General features: G+C 50.0%; 1 protein-coding gene across 9 annotated transcripts in view; it reads right to left on the bottom strand.

Moving 5' to 3' along the window:
• KIAA1671 (KIAA1671 ortholog) overlaps positions 1-27,722 on the bottom strand; it is a 185,991-nt gene that overhangs the window by 139,079 nt on the left and 19,190 nt on the right. The window contains exon 1 of one of the 9 annotated variants that reach the window (XM_033837100.2): positions 24,858-25,201. The exons of the other annotated variants lie outside the window; for them this stretch is intronic. The gene's annotated coding sequence lies outside the window, so the exon portion shown is untranslated. Of the gene's footprint in view, positions 1-24,857; positions 25,202-27,722 lie in introns of those variants that run through there. 9 annotated transcript variants of the gene reach the window in all.

Genomic DNA, 27,722 nt, shown 5'->3' with positions numbered 1-27,722 from the left:
CAAAGGCCCAAAGGTACGGGAGAAACACAGTCATATAGCGCAAGCCTGTTCACTTATTCTCCTTGGGGCAACGTGGGGCTACTTGGTGAAAAGTCTGAGTGGCACAACTTTCGAAAAACCATGCACTTTTGTTGAGTCAGAGTCGCATTGGAGGGTACAAAACACTGGTACGAGAGTCAGAACTGGGTGATTTTAGTCAAGGTGATCACAGATCCTGGTTTACCTGGGACAGAACGCGTTCACTCTCAAAAGTGCCCGGGTTTGGACAATAAATTATTCCATCATCCTACATTTTTTTTTTTAAACTGTGGTAGAAACCACATAACATGAAATTCATAATTTCAACCATTTCAAAGCGTGAAAGCAGTGTCATTTTGTAAATTCACGGTATTGTGCAACCATCGCCACTATCTACTTCCGAAACATTTTCACCACCCCAAAGGAAATCCCATACCCAAGAAGCAGCCACTCCCCCTCCTCCCCTTCCCCAGCCTCTGGCAACCACTACTCTGCTTTCTGTCTCTAAGGAGTTGCCATTTCTGGATATTTCAAAGAAATGGAATCACCCAATATGTCTCTCACCCTAGTTCTGGTCTCAGTTCCTCCACAAACTTGCAATGAGAGCTTGGACAAGTCCCTGCCAGATTCTGTGACTGTGGTTTGGCTCAACCCCAGGACTTATCAGGTTTGCATTATGCAACTTTTCTCTGCCCCTGGCTCATCCCCCGTGAAGCCCAGCTCTCCGAGATTCTGAGACAACTGTTCTACATCCCCTGGTCCCCCACGATTCCTTCTGAACAACTGGTGCTCAATAAAGGATTAAGGGACTCAATAAAATTCTCATTCAGTGTTGACGGAAGTAGTGAGAGCTAAGTTTCCTACTCAATGTGTGTGATTCTGTAAGAACTGCCTTAATTAGTACAGCCTTGACTTCTGTGTCAATCTCAAGTTGTAATGTATTAGAATTCAGGGCATCTGACCTTTCAGACTCTGGAATACAGAGGAACAGTTTGAGGGGGCTTTTTCCCAGCTGGCCCCGTACCACAAGATATGGGTGGTACACATTCACACCCACACAAAGGGTCCTGTGGTGTATGTCAATAGAAAGAGTTTGGGAAATGCGAGCTCAACAGCGTGTAAACTACTGTCCTTCCCACAAGACTCTTCAGAGCCTCTGGTGAGCTAACTGGCATCTTAGACACGCCAAAGCATAATCCAAACTGCCTCGCCCCAGTACCGCTTGTCCAGGTGCAACTGCTGATTTGGAGAAAGAACGTTACAAGTGGCCTTCGTGCCTTTACTTAAACATCCGCCTTTTCAACTTGCATTGGCCTGTTCCTTCCTACTATTTGTGCTATTTCTGGGCTGGCTACGGCACTCACCAAAACCATTAAGCAAGCAGCTTTCTTGGGTTTGTTTGTTTTTCTTGGGATCAAGGATGGGCAAACTACAGTCTGTAGGCCACATCTGGCCCACTGCCTGTTCTTGTAAATAAAGTTTTATTGGAAGACAGACACACCCATTAATTTACATGGTGGCTTCTTCCAAGGTATGAAGACAGACCGGAGTGGTTGCCACAGAGGCCGTATGGCCCAGAAAGCCTAAAATATTTACTCTCTAGCCCTTTACAGAAAGAGTTTGTGACCCCTGCTCTAGACTGTAGAGAACTCAGTCCCCTGAGAGACTGGACTCCCCCAAGGATATGACATCCCCCCTTTAAGTTATCTAAAGCTCTCACGCTTTTCTGGCGGAGACCTACGTCTTCACGAGGTCTCTTCAGGTTCTCCACATAGTAATTGCAGAAAAATTCAAAAATATAAATGAGCAAAATGTTTTTAATAATACTATATCCCACCACCCAGAACCAACAGCCATTACTAGCATTCTGATGTCCATCCATCTGGCCATTTCTAATATAAGTGGGAACTTTTTGTCAAAACTAAAATGCAATCAGGTCATGCGTGCTGTTTAGGAACTTGTTTTGTTTTGTTTAATTTCAAAATACGTCATAAATACCTTTCACATCAATAGCTACACAACTCTACAGCCGTTTCTCATGCTTTGCAGTATCCCATTACATGGATATCTCATCATTATATCGAATCCATCCTCCACTATTTTATCCTTAGGTTGTTTCCAATCTCTGACTATTAAAACCAACACTTCAATGAACACCCACGTGCAATGACTTTCCCAAGGTAAATGTTGCCTAGAAGTGGGCTGGCTGGTTCCAAGGGTGTACACTTTTTTCAGAGCTTTGGATATATGCAGAATGGAGCATACATCCATGTGTTTCCCTTCACACCTAAGGGAAACGTCCCATGCTGACTTGAGTCAAAGCTTAGGAGGCCAGGGTTCTTAACCTCTGCCCTGGGGCAGACCCAGTAAAGATGAGAAATAAACCAGGGCCCCAGGGCTGACTGTGCCATCACTGGCAGCTTTACTGGGTCTCACTTATGGCCGGACCATCATCACGCACTTGACTGTAAGATTTGCAAGGGCAATTAGAACGGCTCACAGGGAGAGGTGAGTCTGGGCCCAGCCCAGAGGCTGTGTCCAGCCTGGCGTCGGAAGGGTAGGCAGGAAGAAAGCCCTGCCCCAGAAATGACGTTCACGGCAGAGGAAATTCAACCTCAGAGCTCAGTTCAACACGACACACAGATCAATGCTGGGCTCAGAAAAATCTGAGTATAACATGCTCTCTCCTTAGGGAGCCTGAGAGGCGCATATTGCGTTTCAGAAAAATAAATAAATAATTCCCTCCGAGCACAGATAGGTTTCTGGAGGAATTAGCTTATTTTGGCCCAAGAGCTGCCTTATGTTCAAACTCAAACCCTGGGAAGGTCTGATCATGTGTTCCCCAGCTCCAAAATAAATGTCTCCCACTGTCCATTGCCTTGGACAAGGTATTCAAGACCCCCCCCACCAACCCACCCACAGGCCAAAACTAACCAACATGATCTGTACTACAGGCCCTGCCCCCACTCCCAGATTCCCAAAGGTACCCCACGACCTGAGTATCTTTTTCACTTATTTCTTCTCCGTGGAGAGCCCTTTACCCACAGCACAATTTCCATTTGCCCAAATCCCACTCATGCTTTTACAGCAGACTAAGGGACACCTCTTCCAGGAAGCCTGCACTGACTTCCTAAGCCAAAGTGTCTTCCAACCTTCTTTGGCTATTTACCTGATCATCATGCCTTGTATCAGAGATAAGCCTGACAGTCTCCCCGCCGCAAGATTTACAGATCCCTCCTGAGCCCACCCAGGACACAGACCCCTCCGGCTCTGGGTTCCCGTTCCCAGAACCTACCTGATGCCTGGCACGGGAAAGGCAGAATAGGAGAGTGCTGGGTTCCCCAGTGGTGGGAGGCAGCCCATGCGGGACACAAGATGGTCTTTGGTAACACTTAGGGTGCTTTGACATCCAGGCACAGCATGAAGCTTCTGTGAATGACATTCTGTGCAAACTGTTTCCTTCCTGATTCTCATGGGTGCCTTCTCATGCAGTTCCTGAGCCCATCTCTGCTTGGTGCCACCATGACTTTAACACCTACACTATCTGCTAATCTCCCAGGTTTAAGAAAGAAGACACAGCTCCAAGCTCAGACCATCAGCTGCAGCAGCAGATTTTAAAATATAATTTTATTTTCATTGTATTTAATTTTACTGTTGTTTTCAATTTAAGACAAGTGACACTGGTTTGCTATTTACAGTAAGATGTTTGTAATGGTTCCTTTAAAATTTTATTTAACTTTCGGAAAAGTGAAAGTTTAAAAATAAAATGATGATACAGGGGTTATGTACAAATGGCAAAAGCCCATGTGACAGGGGCTTCCCTGGTAGCACAGTGGTTAAGAATCGCCTGCCAAGACAGGGGACACGGGTTCGAGCCCTGGTCCAGGAAGATCCCACAAGCCATGGGGCAACTAAGCCCGTGAGCCACAACTACTGAGCCTGCGTTCTAGAGCCTGCAAGCCACAACAACTGAAGTCCACGCGCCTAGAGCCCGTGCTCTGCAACAAGAGAAGCAACCGCAATGAGAAGCCCACACACCACAACGAAGAGTAGCCCCTGCTCGCCACAACTAAAGAAAGCCCCCGCGCAGCAACGAAGAGCCAACGCAGCCAAAAATAAATCAATTATTTAATTAATTATTTTTTAAAAAGCCCATGTGACTGGAATTCACTGGTAAAGTGGAAAGATCATGGCATTGGAGTCAAAAACAGGCAGATGCAGCTTGTGGTGCTCCTTCCCCATTTTCCTGCCTGGAACAAAGATGTGATGCCTGGAACCAAGGCAACCATTTTGGGACCACGGGATCACAAGTGATACTTTAAGGATAGTGACATGGAAAAGACCTTGATGACATAGCTGAGCTACTAAACTAACTGAACCGTTCTCCTCTGAATTTTTGTTGTTGTTATTGTTATGTGAAAAATAACAATGTACTATTTGAGCCATTGTTAAGGTTTCTGTTACATGAAGGCAAAAGCATTCCTAACGGACACAGGGAGTTTGGGTACAAATTTGTTAAGTGGACAAATGTCTTCTAAGTAAACACAGTGAATGTAGTAGTGCTTTTATTTATTTTTTTTTTGCGGTACGCAGGCCTCTCACCGCTGTGGCCTCTCCCGTCACGGAGCACAGGCTCTGGACGTGCAGGCTCAGTGGCCATGGCTCACAGGCCCAGCTGCTCCACGGCATGTGGGATCTTCCCAGACCGGGGCACAAACCTGTGTCCCCTGCATTGGCAGGTAGACTCTCAACCACTGCGCCACCAGGGAAGCCCTGTAGTAGTGCTTTTGACAAGCCACTTCACCCCTGAAAGCTCAGTTTCTTCATGGGTAAATTAAGTTCAGTGATACCTACCTCAAAGGATTCCGAGGATTAAAGGAGATGGTGCATGTAAAACACCATCAGTATACTTGGCACATACACAGTAGGTTTCTGCAAATGCATGATAAATAAATGAGCAAATAAACAAACAGAACATGAAGACTGATGGAGGGATGTGTGGGTTGGTGGGAGTTTTTTAGCTAGATTTAAAGGAATAGCTCTCTGATGAAGGAATTTGGGAGAGATAGTGATTCAGGGACTGGGTAAGTGGATACTCTTCTCAAGGCTGGTCTAAGATCCAATACCAGCCTGTCACCTACACAAGCCTTGATTAGAATCAGGCGGAAGCACCGAAGAATGTAGACACCAAAGAGCAACCCTCCCAAAACCAGGTGCAAGAAAAGCCTGAAAGGATGGTCAAGACCGAAGTGGTGTCCCAGGGATGTAAACAGTCCCAGGTCCATCCCCGGCTGCTGCACCCACCCCACTCCACCCCCACCAGCCGTTCTCATCGGGGCTCCGCCCATGGCAGTGAACCTGCAGTGACCGCTGATATGTCCTCTCCTGGTTTTCCCAGGAGGGTCACTGTGCCTCCGATACCCTTCAGGCAACCAATGACTCTTCCTCCTCGTCCTCTGGGACCAGCTTCCCAGCTCCCCTGTAAACCTGTCAGGGCCTGGCGCTGCCAGCCTCGGGGCACGACAGACAGGCCCTCCTGGCACAGAACCCAGGCCTCAGTGGAGCTGAAGAAATATACCTGGCCCGGCTGCCAAAAAGAGAACCCAATGAACAATCCCAAGTTTATTCAATTGCTTTGTCCCCCAACCTATTAAGTGCTGGGCTCGGGGAAAGCTTGGTGTTAATAATTACCATCATCAGATCACGAACACTAATTGGGCACTCATTTTGTGAGTTAAATGAACTTCCCCACTTAATCCACCTTCTGGAGTGGGTTGCATGATTAGGCCCACTTGATGGATGAGGACAACGATGCCAAGGGAGGTTTAGCAATTTGCCCATGGGGTGGAGCTGGGATTTGAACTCAGGCAGCCTCCCTCCCAATCCCACCCAGTTCAATCCCACCCAGTTCATCCTGCAGCAGCCAACAGTTGCTGGGTTAAGTGCTGGCCTCCCCTCCCCTCCCCACGCCACGCCCCCACCCACCTCCACCCCTACCCCTGTGCTGGGCCCTGTTAATCTCTTCAATGGCCTTCTGGGGCTGATGCTATTATTATCCCCATTCTATAGATAGGTAAACTGAGGTTTCAAAAGGCAAAGTGATTGGCTGAGGTCAACTGCTTAGTAAGTTAGCAGATCTGGGATTCCACTCAGGTGTTTGACTCCACAGTGTATACACTTTGCCATTTTGTCCTTCACGGGACCTGTCTAGCTCAGACTGGGTTTTCAGGCAAGTTTTGGGGCGAAACATCCTTGTGCTCAAAGCACAGTCTAGCTGGGGAGGCAAACACGGCTGCAGACATGGCCACAGACAGTGACCACAGCAGGGAGGTGAGACTGAGGCCCTCGGGAGGAAGGGCTTAGAGTAGACAGAATAATGCCCCCCAACGATGTCCACGTCCTGATCCCCAAAACTTGTGACTCTGTTATCTTTGCAGATGTGACCAAGCGAAGTCTCTTGAGATAGGAAAATTATCCTGGATTAGCTGGGTGGGCCCGACGTCATCACAAGGTTCCTTATGGAAGAGAGGCAAGTGGGTCAGAGTCAGAGAGAGAAAATGTGATGAAGGGAACAGGGATTAGAGCCATGCGGGGCCACAAGCCAAGGGATGCAGCAACCTCTGGAAGCTGGAAAAGGCAGGGAAATGGATGCTCCCCTAGAGCCTCTGCAAGGAACACACCCCAGCCAACCTTCACTAGACTTCTGACTTCCAGAACTATAAGGTAATAAACTTGCATTGTTGAAGCCAGTAAATTGTGGTAATTTGTTACAGCAGCAATAGGAAACTCATACAGAGCTTAAGTTGGTTGGGGAGAAAGGAAAGGGAGGACTGTCTGGAGGAGGCGGCACGGAGCTGAATGGCTACCTAAATAACCCCAAAGCTCAAGCCTCTGTGAAGTCCTTTGGGTTAGCCCCACCAGAGCCACCAAAATTCTTAACCCTCCATTCCTGCTTGTTTGGACCTTGACAGTATCAAATCCTACAAGGTAGGTCCTGGCACTAAACTTTTCCATGCAGCTACTAAAATTTAAATGTCAACTGATTAAAATTAAATACAATTTTAAATTCAGTGCCTTGGTCATGCCAGTCCCATTTGAAGGGCTCAACAGGCACGGGAGGCTGGGTGCCTTACTGGGCAGTGCAGAAAGTTCTACTGGACCGCGCTGTACATTCCCAATATACAGATGTGAAACTGAGGCTCAGAGTCACAGGGGCGGGAAGGGACAAGCTGGCACTCAGTCCCCGGATCTTCTAATTTCATCCTCAGCCTTCTTAACACGGAGGAGGCCTGGGCCACAGGGCTGGCTGCCTCAACCCCAGGCCCAACCTTATTTAACTGAGCCATGAATTACTCACCCACTGTCAGGAGTCATGACCTTTAGCATCACCGAGAACTGTTTATTTTGACCTCTTTCTCTCTCTGCCTTAAACGCAGGGTGAGAGGCGAGGGAGGCAGAGGAGAGGCCCCGGTTAATGAAAGGTTCTGGTTAACAACAGTTTCAGCCATTCATTACGGGCACAGAGCACTTGTGGTTTAAAGCTAGGAGTGTCACGTGTTTGAGAGATCAGCCAGTGTCCCTTTGACCCCCTAATCCATCATCTTTATCAACTGGCATACAGCGCTAAGAAAACCTCTATCTACAGGGCCAGAATGACACCATCAACACACAAGGCTAACATGGTTCAATTTCTAGGGTAACCTTTGTCACTTACAAGGATATAAGGGGCTCCTTGCCCAACAGAGGCAGTTACAAAGAGTTTCAGGGTGGCAGGGGGGAATACAATTAAAAATAAATTTTAAATTCATTCCCTGGCGGTGGCAGGCAGGGAAATGGGTGAATTGAGGGCCAGAAATGGGAGGGAGAGTTCTCACTGTCTGCACTCTGGTAACTTTGCATTTTGAGCCCCGTGAATGTATTATCTGGCCAAATAAATAAGTAAAAGTTAAACTGTAAACGCTTAGGTAAGATACGGACCGTGGGGATCCCATTTCTTGTTTCATGTAGATGCACATGGATGGGTATATAAATATGAACACAAGGAGGCTTACAGAAAGTGTTAGAAGAATATATAAGAAACGTTCAGAGAGGGTGACTCTAAGTGGGAGGGAGATGAGAATACAGGGGATTTTAATCTATTTGTATTTTTTTGCTTATTTATAATTTCTTAACTTTATACAATACTAATCGCAACAAAAACAGTTTCTATTTATTGAATGTGTAGCCAGTTTCCAGGTGAAACACTTTATAGGCAAAGCTTCACTTCTCCCGGCAACCTCTGAGGCAGGTAGTAGTGTTTTACTCCCATTTTATAGATGAGGAAACTGAGGCCCAGAGACACCAAGACCACGAAGCCCACCGTCTGGACTCCTTTGCTGTGCTGACTTCTGATCAAATAAATGTGCTCATGATAGAAAAAAAAGAAACGTTTTAAAAATGCTAGGTATGTGGACTTCCCTGGTGGCACAGTGGTTAAGAATCCGTCTGCCAATGCTGGGGACACGTGTTCGAGCCCTGGTCTGGGAAGATCCCACATGCCGTGGAGCAACTAAGCCCGTGCGCTACAACTACTGAGCCTGCACTCTAGAGCCCGCAAACCACAAGTACTGAGCCCTCGTGCCACAACTACTGAAGCCCACGCGCCTAGAGCCCTGCTCCGCAACAAGAGAAGCCACCGCAACGAGAAGCCCGTGCACCGCAAGGAAGACCCAATGCCGCCAAAAATTAATAAATAAAATAAACAAATTAAAAGAGAAATGCTAGGTACGTGAAAGCACAAAGTGAAACAGACTAAATTTCTGAATATAATACAAGTGTCAGAGAGCCCAAGCCTTTCTCGAGAAGGGTGCATCAGACACCTCAGGTGTCCTGCCTTACACTCTCAGCACCCACCCCGGGATGCAGAAGGCTGCCTACTGAAGATGGCTGCAACTCTCTGGCTTGCTTTCTGGCCATGGGAGCACAGGCCAGAAGTGCCAGTTGGGCAGTGCCCCATGTGCAGCCCTCCACCATAGACAGATGGCAACTGGTGTATCAATACCCCAGCTCCTTCCCTCTCTGGGGGAAGACTCTGAGGTGCACGTTATGCCCTGTCTCCATGACACACCCTCTATTAGCTCCTTGCCTTCCCTCTCTCACCTTCACACTCGCCTCACAGTGCTTCCTGTGAGGTAAAACAGTACAGCTTCTAGAAGGAAACACAGGAAAAACTGATCTTAAATAAAATGAAGGAAAACTTCTGTTCATCAGAAGACACCATGGAGAGAATGAAAAGGCAAGGCATGGACTGGGATAAAATATTATGTATACAAATGGTATGATATATAGTATTTCATCTATATTATGTTTATAAATATAATTTAAAATATTGTATCATATTTATACATGTGCACATGTGTATACACACAGACATATATACTTCACAAAGGACTCTATCCAGAACACATAAAGAACTCTAAACCAATACGAAAAAGACAATCTGGCTTATTGTTTGCTTTTTTTTTAAGGACAAGAGACTTGAATGGGCACTGCGCACACACAGAAAAAAATCTCCAAATGAGCGATAAGCACATGAAAAGATGCTCAACTTCACTGGTCATTCGGAAAACGAATTAAAACCACAATGAGATACTACCGGACATCTACCACAATGGCCAAAACAACAGACTGACATGTTGACCGGGGGGAAGTGGAACCGTTTTTACACTTTACACTTTAGAAAACTGTTGGGCAGAACCTACTCAAGCTGACCTGCATCTAACTTACGACCCAGCAATTCCTCTCCTGAGTATTTACCCGAAAGAAATGAGTGCTCAGGTCCACAAGAGACGTGTACACGAATGTCCACAGTAGCTTCATTCGTCATAGCCAAAACCTAGAAACCACCTAAGTGTCCATCCACGGTAGCCAGGATAAATCGCAGCATATTCATATGATGGGATATAATACAGCAACGAAAAAAACAAACTATGGCAACATGCAAACACGCGCATAAGTTCATAGACATTACGATGAGCAAAACAAGCGGGACCCAAAAGCACTCGTACAGTAAAATTGCACTAACACGAAGTTCAGGAAATAGGCAAAACTAGCCAATGGTGATAGAAGGTAGGTCAATTTGGGGAGTATTGGCTAGGATGGGTATAATGAAGCTTTCTAGGGGCCTAGGAATGTTCTGTATCTTGATATGAGTGGTGGTTACGTGCTGTGTTCATATGCAAACGTGTGTCCAGTTTACACATAAGATTCGTGTACTTTACTGTAAGTTATGCCTGAGAAAACAAGCCCTCAAACTTCCAATGGCCTGCAGGTGCTTACGAAATGAAGCCATGCCCCTCACCACAACCCTGCCTGATGTGCCTCCCACATACCCCAGGACCTCATCTCCTACCAAGTGCCCCCTCCCATTCCCCCAGCTCCACCCAGCCTGGAGATCTCAGTTTGCTTTGGTCTGGAGGGAGTCAGGATCTGTGAGAATTCCACCCTCAGATGGGAAAGAGACCTGCAAGGAAATGCCGGTCATTTGTTTCTCCCGGGTGATGTCAGTACCCATGTGCGTTCATGCAGCAACAGCTCTCTGATGAAATGCTTCTCCTCCAGGAAGCCTTCCCAGACCTCTGCTCCCACCCCAGGTAGGCTTTCATCCCCACATCTCTCTGCTTCTTTGTGACACTGATCCTACTGTTTTAAGTCTGTTGAATTGATTGTCTTACCCCCTGAGGGCTGAGACCCTCTCTGTCCTGTTCCCTCCCCGTCTCCTCATCAGAGCCTAGCAAGTCACCTGGCACATAATAGGTAAACAATAAACATTTGCTGAAACAAATGAATGTCTGAAGGAGAGAATGAGTCATTTGATGGAGGTTAAAAATGGGGTGGGGCCGAGCTTCCCTGGTGGTGCAGTGGTTGGGAGTCCGCCTGCCGATGCAGGGGATGCGGGTTCGTGCCCCGGTCCGGGAAGGTCCCACATGCCGTGGAGCGGCTGGGCCCATTAGCTGTGGCCGCTGAGCCTGCGCGTCCGGAGCCTGTGCTCTGCAACGGGAGAGGCCACAACAGTGAGAGGCCCGCATACCACAAAAAAAAAAAAAAAAAGGGATGGGGCCAAAATGATTCTGCGCAACTCCCTCCAGGTATAGAAGGTGAAATCTGGGCCCAGAGAGGGTAAGTGACTTGCCTAAGGTCACACAGCCAATTAGGGACAAATGTAGCATAGAACCACCAGGAGACACTGTTGCCTTCTCCCTCCACCAGATCCCCTTCCCTGGTGCGGCACCCTCCCCACAGCTGCTATGAGGGTTGTCTGTTCACAGATACATACTTTTCCAGGAAAGCTGTCCTCCAAAAGGCCAAGACCTCCAACCCTCCCTGCAAACCCCCTACCAACCAGGGCATCCACAGCCAGTGACTCACATATATGGGATACAAAAGGCCACTTACCCTTGCATCAAGGCAGGATTCATTCTGTGGCTCCAGAGCCCCCCAGTGGTTCAGGCGAAGCTAAACTTGGGTGAGGCCACATCCCTTCCCCTGCCCGCTCCTCCTTCCCTCACTCCCCCACTCCTGAGAGCACCCCTCCCCCATCCAATCAATGCTTCCCGTCCCAAGCTTGGTTCTCGGGAACCAAACCCTACCTAAGACAGACTCCAGGGTCTCCACTGGCCTGGACTCTGGGACAATGTACTGCCTCTCACTGGTAAGTCTAACGTGAATGGCAGTGACAGACTGAGGATGGACCAGGAGCCCAGCTGTAAGGGGAGGGAATGTCGTGTGTGTGTGTGTGTGTGTGTGTGTGTGTGTGTGTGTGTGTGTGTGTGTCTGCGTGCGCATGCGTGCATGTGTGTTGGGGGAGGGTCTACCCTCTGCTCCCGAGTCCTTTCACTTTTATCTCTAAAAGATATACAGAAGGACCCCCATCAAAACCTTCTTGCTTTCAGCCACCAGCAATGAAGCTAAGAAGGGCAGAGAGGGCCCTCCCCTGAGCCACCCCTCCCAACCACGGGCTCTAAGAGCCACCTGGGCAGAAGGGGTCTGTTCCCTGATGAGTCATCAAGCCCCTCCCCTAAAGGCAATCTACCTGATCTGGTGACAGAAAACACAACCATCTCCTAAATTCGGATTAAAAACCACCTGCACTCAGTTCTTCTAGACCTTAATTTTGCTCAGGGTAATCAGCAGTTATTAAGAGCACAGAGGATGACATGCTTGGGGGACAACATGCAGGATTGGCAGCCAGGATCCCCCCATTCTCCTCGCCCTGTTCGTGTCCCTCTGTAGGACGGGGCAGAGCGTGGACTTCTAGTGTCAACCAGCTGGGCATCCAGTCCTGTCTTGATCTCACCAGCTGTGTGACCTTGGGCAAGTAACTCCACCTCTTTGAGCGTTGGCTTCCTCAAGTATAAGATGGAATCATGGGTAGGTATTTCCTGTGCTTTTGTGAGGATTAAAGGAATCACACTTGCAAAGTGCTTAGGACAACGCCTGTGGGTGCCACACACATCGATGACTGTCCTCATCAATAGTAGTACTATTAACCATTTAGAGAGACTGGGACGAGGAGGGGGCCTGCGGGGCTAGACCTGTGGCCTTCGGTACAAGCGCAGGAAAGACGTGGAGAGCTGGGGGGAGGGACAGACAGACTTCGTCCAGCATCTCCGACAACACAAGGAACCAAAGAGGCTTGGGAAGTGTATACAGCAGGCGCTCAGTACACAGGAGTTCTGCTTATGATAAAACTCCTCCTCAGAAGATGAACCCAAGAAAATGACCTCCCTGGGCTCGGAGATCCTTTTACACCCAAAGTGGCAACGATGTGCAAATAGCCCCAGATCTCGGCAGAAACAGGAACAAGTAACCAACCTCTCCCTGCTCACAGCCTCTGGGCTCATGCTCGGGTTCACCAGAGCCAGCAACCCCCTCTGTCTGCTGGAGCCAGCAGGTCCCCGCCAGAGCTTGCCAGGCCGGGCATGCCAGCCACCGAGTAAGAGCCTGCCCACTGTGGCAGATGCTGTCAGAGCCCCACCCAAACCTCCTTGGCACTGGTGGACAACTTTCTACTGCTGGTGGGACAATTTAGAAGCGTGTTTCATAGTCTCCCTGAGGTTCCCAGCATACTTGATACCCCAGCTGCCCCCAGCTGCTTTGATTGTTAGCAAAGCCTAATCGTGTCCCACCACCCAAATAAATCACTTGCCCTGGCACCCCTGACTCAGGCTATGCTTCTGGGGGAGCCCAACCTAAGATACCCGTCTTTTCCCAAAGTCACTGACTCACAAGAGATGGACGTGCTCAGAACACCCATTCTCCCCTAGGGTCTCGTGATGCGATGGTGAGACACACCCCATCGTGAAACGGTCCACAACCCACCGATGACCAAGACGGTGGGAGGTGCCAACGCATGCGCTGGCCAAATGTTTGCAAGTTGCTCTTTTACCAATCATTCAAAAGATTTATTGACCCACTATGTGCCAGGCCCCATGTTCGGGGATGGGGAGATACTGATGAACTCAAAACTCGAGGACCCTGTTTACACAGAGTTTAGAGTTGGGAAGTGGGAAAGACAGGGAATGGATAAGCCAACACGGACAAAGATGGCAGCATGTGGCAAGGGAGGTGAAGGGAATGAGGTCTGTGAAGTGAATCATGGTTGAGCCCCATGGATTGGGTGATCAAGGAAGACTTCTTGGAGGAGGTGGCATTTCAGCTGCATAACCTAAAGGATCAGAGGGAGCCAGCCAAGGGAAGACCATGAGGTCTAGAGTTGGAAAAGAGCTCAGGGCATTGAGGGAAAGGCAATTTCTGCTAACCTGGATGGGCTGAAGTGGCAAAAAGTGGCAAGGGCTGAATCTGGACAAGGGACAATGAGCAGATCTGAGGCCACCTATGACAGTGCACTTGGGGTTCTCCCAGAAACACCTTCCTCTCCCTGCCTCCCCTGCATCCTGATCTGCTTTCCTGAGTGGGAGAGGGTGGAGTTACCGCCTGCCTGCCAGGAGCCTCCCTGAGTCCCCCACTCCCAGGGGAGGGTGTCTCACATGTCAGCATCCTCCATCCTGTGCGTCCAGGTGAGAACTGCTGGCTCCAAGGCAGGTAGAGGGAGAGGCAGAGAGAGCTGCTTTGAGATCGGCACCTGGCAAGTGGGCATCTGACTCAGAAGAGAGCTTCGGGTTGCAGCTCACAGCGTGCAGAATCGAACTCAAATCCTGCCTTTGTGCACTCGGGCTCCTTACCTTCCCTAGCCTCAGCCTCCTCACCTGTTGAATGGGTTTGTGATCCTATCCAATTCCAAAAGTGGCTGAGAGGTTTGTTAAGGACGTAAAAGTGCTTGGCACTGCTTATTTATTGACTCCACTTTTACTGGTCTCCTACTATGTGCCAGGCACTGTACCAGGAGCCGGGATGCACCTGTGAACAAGACGGGGCCAGCTTGGGGGTGGCAGGGGACACACATAATGTTCACACAAGTCGGCAATTACAAAGACAGGATTTTACAAGCACATAGTAGGTGTGTTCCCTTCATCTGAGACCATATCCTCCACTAAAAGCCCAGAGCCTACAGCCACAACATGGCAAGTTAAGACTCTGGTTTCCTGGCAGAGACCAGGCATGGGCATCCTTAAAGAATCCAGCTCTTTAGGGGTCAGTCTCAGCTCTGGCAGGGTCCAAGCCCTGGTCCCTACCCCCACCCGCTGGCAACATACCTAAACCCGAGAGACAACCTCTCAGGAGATCAGCTGCGGGCGTGGTCAGTTATGCCAAGGGCGGTGTCCGCCAGCGCAGGCATGAGTCATGTCCTGCTCTGTAGAGGAGGGGGAGGGGTCCCCAGACCCATGTCTGCAAAGGCTGATATGGTGTGGCCACGCCAAGGAAGGAGGGGACGCAAGGGGACAAGCATGGACAGGGCAAACCCAGGTCCCGGACCTCCCCATACTGGTGGAAATAACAAGCCCAACCACAGAACAAGCATTCACCCCATGCTTGCTGTGCATGTCCCCAGCTCTAAAATAAACTCTGGATAGAGATCATCTCCTTGATTCCTCCCATTACCCCAGGACTACAGGTATCATGATTTTTCCCACTTAAGAAAGGAGGAAACTAAAGCTTAAGGAAATTAAAAGCCTAGTCCAAGGTCACTCATCTTGTCAAACTTCAGAGCCCAAAAGGCTGAACCGCTCTCCTGGATTGGCAGGAATGAAGACAGGGGACAATCTTAAAAATACGGAAGGGTGGGTCCCCAAAGCTGGCCTGAGTGACAGGCACTGCCTGGGCCAGGCCCTCAGCAGGACAGAGGGGCTGAGCGGTCAAGGGGAGGCCTTTGGTTGGGGCTTGTGACTTTGGCTGTGTGTCCTGAGCCTCAGCTCCCCTGCTGGGCAAAAGGGCCTGGCACACCCATCAAGCCCCAGGCCCTTCCCACAGGTGTGGCGGGAAGACCAGCCATCCAGGCTACGGCAGGAGTCCAAGGCCAGCATCCTTGAAGCTGCCCACCTGCAAGTCCAGGTCATGACTCCACCCCTCAAGGATGGGCAAGGCCAGGGCGTGAGCCAGCTCCTGCTGGGCCAGCCTGCTGACACCCAGAGGTGACCTGTTCACACTGGAGCCGGGCTGCAGGCAGTGGTTCTGTAGCCCAAAGCCAATACCAGCACCCAAGGCAGCTGGTGGCGCGTGTTCATGTCTGGCACACGTGTGTGTGTGTGTGTGTGTGTGTGTGTGTGTGGTGGGCCAGGGCTGCTGTTAGCAGCTCAGGCTCTGGAACCACCCCACCTGGGTTTATATACTGCCTCAGCCACTTCTAGTCTGTGTGATCCTGGGCAAATTACAACACCTCTCCAAGCCTCAGTTTCCTCATCTGTAACATGGGGATGATGAGAGCCTCTCTCGGGGGCTGGCTGTGAGAAGTAACTGAATTAAACTAATTAATTAAACTAAGAGTTCAAGAAAGAGCAGCTCTTACTATTTATCGTGGTGACAATGACACCTGTGGATCTCCATGGTAACCACCACTGTCATGTGGGTCCACATACATGGAGTATGTCAGTGGAGGAACTAGATGGGGTGTCATGCATCTGTGGGGGTCATTTTCATCTTTGCCTCATGCTTTGGGGGCTAAAGTAAAAATATATTAGGACCTCCCTGTCGGTCCAGTGGTTAAGACTCCACGCTTCCACTGCAGGGGGTGTAGGTTCAGTCCCTGGTCGGGGAACTAAGGTCCTGCATGCCAAGCAGAGCGGCCAAACAATAAAATAAAATAAAATAAAAATGTATCCCCTACCCCCATCATAAAACATATTCACCCCCCCAACTCCCCCAACCCCCCCACCCCGGCCAGCCACTCAACTAGTTAAGACTCAAAGGAAGCCAAGGCCCCATTTTTACAACACAAGAATAAACATCTAGGGGGCATGAAACTAACAATCCCCATAACCCCTCCAGAGACAGCAACACCCCGGGCTCTCAGGCAGCTCACAGTCGGGGGTGAGGGGAGCCGAGCAGAACTCAAAGAGAAACCCAAGAAAGGTTTCCATACAAACTGTGAGGAAAGTAAAGGGGGCACACCAGGAAGGTACAACAGAGGGAGAGGCAGCAGAACAGCCTGTGCAAAGGTCCTGAGGCAGGAGACCCTTTCAGGGAACCAAAAGTACGGGGTTTTCCAGGGCCAGAGAACACCAGGTACTCAAGGCTGGACAGATGGACCAAGGAATGTGAAACAATCTAAATGTCCAATGACTGGGGTTTGGTTAAACAGACTATGATATTCTTTGGAAATTTTATGCACTTGTCCGAAATGAAGTTTACCAAGATGGGTAATGGGAGAAACTAATTAATAGCATGATTTAAGTGGAAAAAAAAGGAAGCTTCAAAGCTGTATACATCTGGGGTTTTGAAAAAAGACTGTAATCAGCATAATCTATGGGAAAACCAAAGGGACCCTCAAAAATACAAAAATCCCCATGCCAAAAGTTCACGGGGATTATCCAATGGTGGTGGGCTTACTTCGGAGGGTATTTTTTCTTCCTGGTGTTTGGCATGTATAATGTTCCAGTAGAAAAAAATTTTTAATGTTTAACAAAGAGTGAGAAAAAAGCTCCCTGCCATCTTCTGCCTAGATCCCCAAAGCCCAGAGAGGTTTCTGGAGCTGCGTTTTAAAGAGGATAGCCTTCTTTTCTGTTCAAATCTCAAACAAAGCCTGCTGGGCAGAGGTCCCGGCAGGGGGGACACTCGCCCCGCACAGCCTCCCGGCACCAACACAGCAGCTAAGACAACAGCCAGTGTTTTCTTGGGGGGCCGTGGAGAGGAGGGCTCGTGAGCTCTGGTTAAACCTCGTGAACTCGTCCCAAATAGTTGCTTCCCCACCCAGGGACTCTCCCTTTCCTGTGGCTCAGGGTCTGCCTTCCTCCCACATCTTCCCTTGGGCCAGCCCAACCCCTCAGAGCCCTGACCAGCCCTGAATTCCTGGGGCCTGGAAGGCCAGAGTCTTCCATCTTCGAGACCACGCTGCCCAAGCTTCTAGGTTACACTGGTGAGGAGAGCCTGAGGGGGAAGAAAGTTGCCCAAGGACATCCAGGAAGCCCGGGCAAGGTCCACACTGGAACCTGGACCTCCTCACCAGGACGGTTCACTCAACAAATATCCATTAATTAAGCACCGACTATGTGCCTGGGGGGTGCAGCCTCACAGCAAAACTGACAAGGGCTCTGCTCTAGAAGGCAGAGCTGTCAGTAGACAAAAGGAAAGGAAGAAATCGTTTAGGAGCCGACCAGGGCTGTGGAGGGAATAAAGCAGGGTTATGTGATAAGAGTCAGGGTTGCGGGGAGCAACTCTACCCTGGGGGGATGGGGAGGGGAGGGGACTGACACCTGAGCTGAGACCCAAGGGAAGGGGAGGAGGCTGCCATGCAAACAGCTCAGGAAAGAGCCTTCCAAAAGGAAGGCCAGAGGCAGGCAGGTGGGAAGGGAGAGGATGAGGTCATCTGGAGGGGCAGGATGGATGCGGGGGGGTCAGGCAGAGCCTCTGTGGGAAGGAGTGGGAATCCACTCCACTCCAATGTGGGCTTTAGCAGGGCTGTGAACCATCTGGAAGCTCACTCCGGGCACCCAGAGGAGAATAAACTGCCGAGGACAAGAGTGGAGGCCCCTGCTGCCTCCCAGGTGCAAGAGGCAGGGGGCCTGGGCGGGTTCAGTGACAGTGGGACGGAGAGAAGAGATGTTATGGCTTTAAAAACAGATGATGCGGGTTTCCCTGGTGGCGCAGTGGTTGAGTGTCCGCCTGCCGACGCAGGGGACACGGGTTCGTGCCCCCTTCCGGGAAGATCCCACATGCCGTGGAGTGGCTGGTCCTGTGAGCCATGGCCACTGAGCCTGCGCGTCCGGAGCCTGTGCTCCGCGATGGGAGAGGCCGCAACAGTGAGAGGCCCACGTACCGCAAAAATAAAATAAAAAAAAAAAAAAGATGATGGGACTGGCTGAAGGACTGAATGTAAGGGTGAGAGGAAGAGCGTGAACCCCCTCCCAACATGAAGCAGGGAAACCAGAAGGGACCGAAAAAGTTCAATTCAGAACTCCCACCATGAATGTAAATTGGTGCAGCCACTATGGAAAACAGTATGGAGGGTCCTCAAAAAACTAAAACTAGAGTTGCCATATGATCCTGCAATCCCACTCCTGGGCATATATCCAGACAAAACTCTAATTCAAAAAGATATGTGCACCCCTATGTTCATAGCCACACTATTCACAATAGCCAAGACATGGAAGCAACCTAAACGTCCATAGACAGATGAACGGATAAAGAAGATGTGGTGCATATATACGATGGAATACTACTCAGCCACAATAAAGAACGCAATAATGCCATTTGCAGTAACATGGATGGACCTAGGGATTATCATACTAAGCGAAGTAAGTCAGACAAAGACAAATATCATAGGACATCACTTGTATGTGGCACCTAAAATATGACACGAATGAACGTATCTACGAAACAGACTCACAGACAGAGAACAGACTTGTGGTTGCCAAGTGTGGGGGAGGGAAGGATTGGGAGTTTAGGATTAGCAGGTGTAAACTATTACATATAGGATGGAGAAACAACAAGGTCCTACTGTACAGCACAGGGAACTAGATTCAATATCCTGCGATAAACCATAATGGAAAAGAATATGAAAAAGTATATATGTATAATGGAATAACTTTGCTGTACAACAGAAATTAGCACAACATTGTAAACCAGCTATACTTCAAAAAATTAAAAACAAACAAACAAATAAACCATCCCACCACTCAGAATCAGGCAGCGTGCCGGGCCTGGTGATTCACCACTAGCGCAAAGGGCAGAGTCAGGGAGACCTGGGTTCAAATCCTGACTCCACCACTTACTGGTTGCATGACCTTGGACACGGCAATCCCCCTGCCCAAGCCTGGGTTTCCTCACCTGTGAAATGGGGATAGTGAGGCAGAGCCCGAATGGGCACGGAGGGCCCCAGGGCAGCAACCGGGACAGAGCGGTTCCCTTTCCTCCCCTGTCTTTGGGGCTGACGCCCACTGCGATCCTCAGGGGAGTTAAATCACCCCAAAGCCCATTTTTAAAGAACTAACATCAATAGTGACCTTCTCCCCAAAAGGATCATGTGAAGAAGAAATGGGAATTCTTCCCGCTGAGGGGGGTCGGAACAGAGACACCCTAAACATAACAAGCAGGCTCCCAGCCCCAGGGCAGTAGTCTCTAGAATCCTGCGACCCACAGAGGGAGCTCAGCAGGACCCTCTCTAGCTACAGCACTTCGGTCGCTGCCCCCTCCCTGGAGCATGAGGAATGAAGGCCAACACGATTCAGGGCTCAAAGGATGCGAGGTCAGACTCAAATGCAAGCTTGGTTTCAGAAAACCACTCTCCCCCCGGCAAGCCTCGGGTTCCCCACTTGGAAAGAAGAAATAAGGAGCCCAACCTTGCAGGAGTCCATAAGATTAGCTGTGGGGGGAGGTGCCTGCCCGGGCTGGGGGCTCAGGAGGTGCATTCTCGGGACCAGGAGCACGATGCTGAATTAATGGCTCCAAAAAATATCCAGGTCCTAAGCCCCAGAAGCAGGATCCCTGTTACCGTACATAGAAAAAGGGTCTTTGCAGATGTGCTTTCATTCAGGATCTTGAGATGGGAGGATAAGCCTAGATTACCCGGGTGGGCCCTAAATGCAGTCACACGCGTCCTTATAAAAGGGACGCAGAGGGAGAATTTGCCTAGGGAAGAGAAAAGGCCATGTGACAGCCTCAGCAGAGAGACACTTGACATGCTCAGCTGCGGCTCTGAAGATTCAGGAAGGCAACTGGGAACGCGGCAGCCTATAGAAGCTGGAAAAGGCAAGGATTCTCCCCAACAGCCCCTGGACGGAGCCGACACCTCGGTTCTTGCTCAGTGAAACTGATTCCAGAACCAGAAGAGAATAAACGTCTGTTGCTTTAAGCCTTTAAGGTCTGTAATAATTTGTTCGAGCAGCCACAAGAAACCAATACAGAGGCGTTTGGCACTCCAAGCCCAAAGGACTGGATCAAGATTTATAGCCAGATGCAGTCCTGGGCCAAGTTAGAATTTCCGCAGGTGGAGCCTGGGCGTGGCTATTTTTATGGAACTCCCAGGGGGACGCCAGGGATCGTCCAGGGGTGAGAAGCACAGGGTTTGCGAGCAGTAGGAGCTCAGAAAGCAGCCGCTTTTCAGCTGCAGCCTCCCCAGCCCTCATCCCCTGCAACACAGCCACCTGTCACTGTCTGCCTCCCCCCAGGGCTGTGAGCGCCCCAGGGCAGGGGTCCCCGCCTCACTGCCCTGAACTCATCATCACCAGGTATTTCCAAACCCTGTATCTGGGAACAATGTGTGGCCCCAACCCAGACCAAGGAGGAATTACAGCATCAAGCCCTGAAGCACTAGGATGGGGGTTGACCTGGGGGCTGAGGCGGACCAGAGGAAGGAGGACCAGGGGCTGCCAGGATGGGGAGTGGAGAAGACGTCCTGCAGGGGAGACACCTGAGCTAGGTCTTGAAAAAGGCACTAAATCCCAGTGCAGTGGATGCTGTCAGTGTCCTATGCAACCCTGAACACTCCCACAATTTTCAAAAGCCCTGTAGTCTCTGCCTGAGGGCTTTCCCCTGCCCTGGGGGCCTGGGTGCAAGACAGCCGGAAGTAGCCAGGAGTTGACGCCCCAGGAGTTGGAGTATAAATACCCCAGCTCTCCCATCCCTCGGGGAAACACCTGAGGTGCAACATCCTCATCAAAATCTAAAATGGCCGAGCTCTCATCTCCGGGACCTCACTACCCATCTCTCCCCTTCACCCTCTGGCTTGGGCCACGCACACTTTTCTGTTCCTTGTACTTGCACCACCACCCCCCTCCGCCAACTCCTCCCTACACCTCAGACCTTTGCTCCCGCTGTTCCCACTGCCTGGACAAGGGGCTGACTCTCCCTCCACTCAGTTCTCCACTTAAATGTCTTTTCTTCAAAGGGGCTTTCCCTGAACACCAAACAGAAGCGCTTCCGTCTCACTGCTGTATCCTCTGTATCACCCTTCTCACCGACCAAAATGATCTGTCGGCTTACTCACTTTGATTCTGTCTAGAATCCCATGGGCCAAATCTCTTTTTGTAGGGCCTCTGAGCTAAGGATGGTTTTCACATTTTTATTTTGTTTTGTTTGTTTGTTTGTTTGTTTTTGCGGTACGTGGGCCTCTCACTGCTGTGGCCTCTCCTGTTGCGGAGCACAGGCTCCAGACGCGCAGGCTCAGCGGCCATGGCTCACGGGCCCAGCCGCTCCACGGCATGTGGGATCTTCCCGGACCGGGGCACGAACCCGTGTCCCCTGCATCGGCAGGCGGACTCTCAACCACTGTGCCACCAGGGAAGCCCACACATTTTTAAACCACTGGGGAAAAAAATCAAAAAAATAACATTTCGTGTGTCAACACGAAAATTATAGGAAAACCACGTTTCAGTGTCCCTGAGTAAAATCTGATTGGAGCACGGCGGCATGCACTTGGCTACATATTGTGTCTGGTGGTCAGCAGCTGTGATGGGGGCCTTATGATCTGAAGAGCTGAAAATAGTTACTATCTGGTCCTTTACAGGAGAAGCTGGCAGACCAGGGTGTGGGAGCTTGTCTGCCTCTTCCATAGGTGAGTCCCTGGGGGCTGCACAGGCCAGGCCGAGCAGGTGTTGGAATAACAAAGGGTGGATGATTAACCCAAGGACCTGTCTCCAGCAAGGGGTTGAGCATCACCCAGATTTGCAATGAGTGGATGGGTGGAAGGACAGATGGATGGATGGATACATGGATGGATGGATGAATGAATGAAATATACATGCCTCAAAGGGAAGCTACAGGCATCACCCCTTGGGGTGGTCCAAAGTCCCTCCACGGAGTCCCAAACCAGAGTCTGACATCCCCTGGGTGGGCGTCCCTCTGACAACACCAGGCTGGCCTTGACATTCTGTGGGCCCAGAACGCTAAAGAGAGGATGTGATTCATTCGACAGGGCCTTTCACCAGGAGAGGAAGGAAACCAGCCCTCAGATCCCGAACCAAGTTTAACTCCTCTCCGCCACACACACACACACACACACACACACACACACGCACACACACAGCATCTCTCAGCCCTGCCGGGTGAGGAGTCCGTCCCAGCAGCTAGGCTTGGGGAGGGAGTCAGCAGCGTCTGGCTCAGCTGTCTCCCCAGGCAGCACCCCACAGCTCTCTCAAAACACAGTTGGAGAAAACTCCTCATCAGAAGGGGGGCATTCCAGAGCAACCCCTCCGTCTCCCTCCCGCTGACCCCAGCACCGAGACAAAGAGAGAACTAAAGAAACAAGAGACCCGAGCAGGAAATAATGACCTTGCCCCACACTGGGAATCTCAGACCCAGCAAATAAGCCTGTCTCTCAGGGGGATGTTAGCGTCCTCAATACCTGGGAGATGGTACTTAATTTATGTTGTCAATCCCAGGACGGGTTCAATGAACATGTTCACACTTTGGAATGTTTCATCCCAATAGATACGAATTTTTACTTCTCAAGAAGAAGAGAGTTCTTTTCCATGTGAATAGACACCCCAAATGTCACAGAAACATCAGCTCAAAGGTTCTGGGACAGTCTTAACTATCCTGCCATTTCCTTTGGGCCTTGGCCCAAGATTTTATCACAACCCTCCAAAATGCTCTTTGGTGAACAGGGCAGTGTTTATTGCCCTTGGCCTGCTTTTTCTCCTCTGGAGCTCTGCTCTGAAGGGGAGGATCCTAGCAGCTCACAGATATAAGGGAATTAACTCCACACTAAGTTGCCAAAGCTACCTTATCCCCATCGCATAGCTAAACCTTCCCTGGGCTGAGCAAATGACACAGCACAGGCAGCAACAGGTGTAAAATCAATGCATCTCCCCTGCCCCCGAATCCCAGCTGTCTCTGAAAATGGACCTTCAAGGTCCAAAGACCTTCACCTCCAGGTGCCTGAGCATTCACAAGACAGAAGACATTGGTGAGTGTCTTGAGTGCTCGTCATCCTAGCTGTGTGATCCTAGGAAAACTGCTTACCCTCTCTGGGCCTTCGTTTCCTCAGGGATATTAGCACTGCCCTACCTCCCTGCCAGGGCTCTGAAGATTAAAGCACTCGTGGGAAGCAAATGTGCTGGGGTAAACCTTAAAGCATGTATACTGCTGGTCACTGCCATGCCCCTTCCCCGTCTATAGTTAGAATAACCTTGTTTTAAAAAAAAAACAAAACAGGGAACTATATTCAATATCCTGTGATAAACCGTGAATGGAAAAGAATATAAAAAAGAATGTATGTATATGTATAACTGAGTCACTCTGCTGCACGACAGAAATTAACACAACATTGTAAGTCAACTGTACTTCAATTAGAAAAAAAAAGATGACCATTTTCCAAAAAAGGGAATCCAATCACATCACGCCCCCGTTTAAACTCGTCAGAGGCGCTTAGGATGAAATCCATCCCCTTTCCGGGGCTCCGTGCTGCAGCCCCCCAGTCTCTCTGCCCTCAGCCCTGACAGCTCCCCTTGTTTACCCTGCCCCCGTCACACTCGCCTCAGCTGCCCTCCCACCGGAAAGCCTTCGCACATGCTGTTCCCTCTGCCTGAATGACCCCCTCCCCCCAACTCCCCACCCTCCCTGACCACACACACGTTTAGGTCTCAGCTTTAATGGCCCTTCCTCAGCATAGTGGGTTGAATAGTGTCCTCCTAAAATTCATGTCCATCTGGAATCTCGGAATGTGACTTTATTTGGTCTTTGCAGACATAATGATGTCTCAATGCAGTCATATTGCATTAGGGTGGGCCCTGATCCAATGACTGGTGTCCTCATAAGAAAAGAAAATGCAGATATACAGACACAAGCCAAGAAACACTGAGGACTGCCGGAAGCCACCAGAAACTGGAAGAAGAAAGGGTTCCCCTTAGAGCCTTTGAGGGAGTGTGGCCCTGCTGACACCTTGATTTTGGACTTCTAGCCTCCAGACTGTAAGAGAATACATTTCTGTTGTTCTAAGTAACACAGATTGTGGTTACTTGTTACACCAGCCTCAGAAAAATCTGAGCCGACCGCTCAGCTAAAGCACCTCTCCCAGACTATCTTCAAAGCCTCCTGCACCTCTTCCCCTCCCTGCCATGTCCGCCTCCCCGCCAGCCCATAAACTCCCAGGGAGAAGGGGTCTCAGCTGCCGGGTTTCCTGCGGCAAGCGGCTCAGAGCCTAGCCCCAGCAGGCATCCAACAGTAGTTTCCAAATGAATTAATCTGACAGATACACGAAGGGAAGCTCAGAGAGACCAAGGGAAGCTCAGAAAGGTCAAGGGACTCACCCAAGGTCACGCTCCAGGAAGAGGCACACCGCTGGCCTCCACACCGGTGATCCGAGGAGCCGGGATGCCTATGTCCACCCCACAGGGACTCCAGCGCTGCAGGGCAGGCCTCTTCTCCCTCCTGACTCCCAGCTACGAGGTCCGCGCCCTCTGGGCTCTGTGCCCGACCCAGGACCTGACCTCCTTGGCAGGGACCCGTCTCAACTCAATGAACCTGTAGATAAAAGCCTCTTCAGTCCTGGGACAGCCGTGGGGCAAGGGATGCCCTGGGCTCGAGTTAATCCCACACCCACAGGGCAGTTCGGGGCGATGGCCACTCAAGACGGTGGGCCTCGCCCACGGGAATCCACTCTCCCTGTCACCCTGGCTCCTCCCTCACGCCCTCATTGCCTGACTTTGCAGCTATGAAGCATGGGAGGCCACATAGTCCAAGCGCTGGACAATAAATAGCACTGACTCATGAAGGAAAAGTAGTTCCAGGCAGGAGAACATCTCCACCGGGCGCTAGCCTGTCCTTAACACTTATGTAACATTTGCTAATTACACCTTGTAATAAAGAGAGCAATACCCTTGGGGGTGGCAGCATTTACAGTCTGGCCTCCGCCTACGCACTTTCTGCATCCGGGGTTTCCGCATCCACGGATTCAACAGACCGCGCACCGTGTACTGTGTTTCCCACCCGCCGTTGGTTGCATCCGAGGATGAGGAAGCCACCGATACGGAAGGCCGCCTATCCTAGACTGGACTTAAGCATCCGCGGATTTGGGTACCCGGGTGACTCTTAAAACCAATCCCCCGCAGATACCGAGGGATGACTGAATTTAGTTGAAATCTGCTGACACGGTTTGCTTGCCTTTGTACCTTGAAAGTAAACTTCTGTTTATGGCCAGAGATACTGGCTTTTCCAATTTTGTTGTTGTTGTTTTCGTTTTTTGCGGTACGCGGGCCTCTCACTGCTGTGGCCTCTCCCGTTGCGGAGCACAGGCTCCGGATGCACAGGCTCAGCGGCCATGGCTCACGGGCCCAGCCGCTCCGCAGCATGTGGGATCTTCCCGGACCGGGGCACGAACCCGTGTCCCCTGCATCGGCAGGCGGACTCTCAACCACTGTGCCACCAGGGAAGCCCGGCTTTTCCAATTTTTACATAGATTTGTTTCAGTACACCTAGGTTGGGTGGCTTTAAAGTATTAGGTGACTAATAGCATAGAAAGTATACAGGCATACCTCGTTTTTTGGCCCTTCGAAGATACTACATTTTTCACAAATTGAAGGTCAGTAGCAACCCTGCGTCGAGCAAGTCTATAGGTGCCGTTTCCCAAAAGCCTTTGCTCACTTCCTGTCTGTGTCACATTTGGTAACTCTCGCGATATTTCAAACCCTCCACCAGCAAAAAGGTTACGATTAGCTGAAGGCTCAGATGATGACCAGCATTTCTGAGCAATAAAGTATTTTTTTAATTAAGGTACGTACATTGTCTTTTTAGACATCATGCTATTGCATCCTTAACAGACTACGGTATAGTGTAAACATAACTTTTATGTGCATTGGGAATCCAAAAGTTCATGTGACTCGCTTTTTTATCGTATTGGCTTTCTTGTGGTGGTCTGGAACCGAACTCGCAGTATCTCCGAGGTATGCCTGTAGAGACGGGGCAAAAATTATGAAGATGGTGTGGGGATGACAGAGCTTGGGGAACTCAGCACTCATTCATTCATCATTCATTCATTAACTCACTCACTCTAGCGAAGACGCAGACACACACATGTCCCTCGGGTATTTTTGTGATAAATTCCTAGCTTTAGCCAGAGTCGAGTGACATGTTATATGGGCGTGCCTCTTGGGCCAGGTGCCCGTAAGAATCACCTGGGGAGATTTCTTTTTTAAAACAGATGCTCGGGCCCCACCCCAGACCCACGGAGTATGAGCCTCCAAATGGTGGTCCCAGCACCTGTATTTTCTTAAAGCTGCCGGGGGTGGGAGGGTATTTCTTCTGAACAGCCAAGTGCCAGGTATTCAGCCGCTGCTTCCTCCCCAGTGACCCAGAAGGTGGGACTACGTTGCCCAGAGAGCATCCCGGAAGAATAAGATCCGGGCCGTAAGCGTTTCTCCCAAAAAAAGACACGTGCCGGGGTGTGCCCTGGGGTCAGTGAGAATCGAGTTCTTTAGCGTTTCCTCAGCATCTAACCCAGGCCAGCATCCCTGTGGCGGCCCTGGGGCTCATCCTGAGAAAGTTCCCAGACGGGTGGGAGAGGCCAAAATATTTCCAGAAAACGCATCCCATGATGCAGCAGACATTCTAACAGGAACTGAGGCCTCACAAATACAGCTTCTAAGAATCTCTCACAAAAATCAGGTGCCAGCCACACCTATTAGGAGGGCTGGTGTTTTTTAAAAAAAAAAAACAGAAAATAACAGGTGTTGGTGGGATGCGGTTGTACGTTGCTGGTGGGAATGTAAAATGGTGCAGCTGCTGTGGAAAACAGTATGGTGGTTCCCCAAATAATTAAAAATAGATAAATTAAATAGATAGATTAAAAATACCATCCGTCAATCCTAGTTCTGGGTAACTACCTAAAATAATTGAAAGGAGGATCTCAAAGCGATATTTGTACACCCATGTTAATAGCAGCATTCTTCGCAACAGCTAAAACGTGGTAGTAACCCAAGTGTCCAGGTACACGACTGAGGAATGGATAAACAAAGTGTGGTGTTTATGTACAATGAAATATTATTCAGCCTTAAAATGGAAGGAAATTCTGACAAAGGCTACAACGTGGGTGAACCTTGAGGACATTATGCTCAGTGAAATAAGCCAGACACAGAAGGACAAATATTGCATGAGCCCACTTACATAAGGTATCTAGA

This window comes from Tursiops truncatus, chromosome 13 (genome assembly GCF_011762595.2).
Source record: "Tursiops truncatus isolate mTurTru1 chromosome 13, mTurTru1.mat.Y, whole genome shotgun sequence".
NCBI lineage: Eukaryota > Metazoa > Chordata > Mammalia > Artiodactyla > Delphinidae > Tursiops > Tursiops truncatus.
Note: the sequence above shows the minus strand (reverse complement) of the source record. Positions and strands in the feature narration are given on the sequence as shown.